Genomic DNA, 1,766 nt, shown 5'->3' with positions numbered 1-1,766 from the left:
GTTGCTGGTGGCCCCCCCACCCCACCCCAAAGGACCACTGGTCCAGCATAACCCAGCCACCACCCATCTCTGCCACCCAGGGCCACGTCCTCAAGCTCCGAGGGCGACTGGGGGGTGCACGGCCGGGGGGAGGCACCCCCACGAGCTTCTCCCACGCGGCTGCATCTCCCCTCACCCTCCCCTGCCCGGTCGAGCACCCCCAGCCCCACACTGCCTGACCCCGGCTCCTGGCCATGCTTCTCGGGGCAGCTCGGTTATTTTTGTTCACCCTGGGGGTTTTTAACCCCCTTTATCCTGCGTGGAGCGCAGCATCCCTCCCACCCCGGTTATTACTATTTAAATCATTAAACCATTTCACATGTTTCCAGGCTTCGACGTGTGTGTGTGTAGTGGTGGTGGTGGTGGTGGATGCTACAGGGACAAGATAAACACGGCTTTTTCACTCAGAGCGTGCTCTTCAGAGCCAGGAGAAGCAATAAACTGTGACCCTTGGCCCCCCCCAGCCTAAACCAGTCACAGGCCACTGGGGCCCCGCCAGCGACCGAGCAGGGGAAAGCAGCAGAGAAGTTCCTCGGCCCCGTGGGGATGCGCTCGAGCGGCTGAGCTGTCGTCTCCTCCACGGTGAGCTGAGACCTGCAGACTCATTGCAGGAAAGCAGCCGTCCCCAGCAGGTCAAGGACAGGGGACAAGCGCAGGGTGCAAGCCCGCTGCTCGGTGCTACCCCTCCCTATCGCTTTCCCTGGGCCAGAGCCAGCTCATTTTGGCAACTGGACTAAGAGGATCCCTTTTTTGGGAGGGGGGGAGGACCCCTTTTAGTGCTACCCGGGACCTGGCTCAGAGTTCAGCTTTAGCCCCAGCCCAAGCCAGACGCGGGTGCAGCCTGTGGGGCTGTTATTGGGGACACGTTGACGGATGGGTCCCCTTGTCCTGCCCCGCTGCCGAGAACTGCTGGTAATTAGGGGTTGAGCAACTTTTGACGAGGCCTGACGGAGAGCCAGCGTAATTATAAGGCGGGGGAGCCGCTCTCCCTCCTTCCCTAAGCGTTCCCACATGCTGCCCGCCGCCGGGAGCAGCCACAGGGCTTTTTTTATAAACTCTGCGGGATTCAGCCGCCATCCCTGGGGTTTGTTTAGCGAGGACGGGCCCCGGTGGGGCAGGCGGTGCCTTCGACAGCCCCTTGCTTTCACCCCAGTCTGCTCTAGCCGAGGTTTGGGGCTGGGGAACGAGGCCCCAAAACCAGCCCCGGGAAGGGGGAGGATGCCACAAGGTGCAGAGCTGGGTGCTGGGGGGGGTCTCATGTCCCCCATTTACATGCATACCTGGGCACAGCCCTTCACCTTCTCTCCCTGGGGGCTCTCTAAGACACCCAAAACGCAGATTTAGTCCAGCAGGTCCAGGGAATTTGCTCGCCCTGAGGCTGCTCAGCTGGAGGAGGACTCAGCGCAGACCCCAGGAAAAGACCGTGCTTGTCCTCATCCGACACAAAATCAACGACAACCGATGCCTGGGATTCCCACAGCCCTTCGAGCGTCAAGCCAGAAGGGCTTTAACTCCAAAACAGCTTGAAAAGAGAGAGGACAGGGTAGATAAGGGGTTGAAAACACGATACACCAAATAACTCAAAAGAAAAGGAGCCGGGCGCTGCCCCAAGGGGGCCGAGATGCTCTTGGCCGTGTCTTTTGTGACGAATGTTGGTTGCAAAACACTGCCCAGCCCCAGCCTTGCTTTGTGTGTCCCCCCCTCAGCGCCGCCCGCCGCCCCACGCC

This window comes from Egretta garzetta, unplaced genomic scaffold, assembly GCF_000687185.1.
Source record: "Egretta garzetta isolate BGI_Z169 unplaced genomic scaffold, ASM68718v1 scaffold746, whole genome shotgun sequence".
Lineage (NCBI taxonomy): Eukaryota > Metazoa > Chordata > Aves > Pelecaniformes > Ardeidae > Egretta > Egretta garzetta.
The sequence above is the reverse complement of the archived record's forward strand: the minus strand, read 5'-3'. Positions refer to the sequence as shown.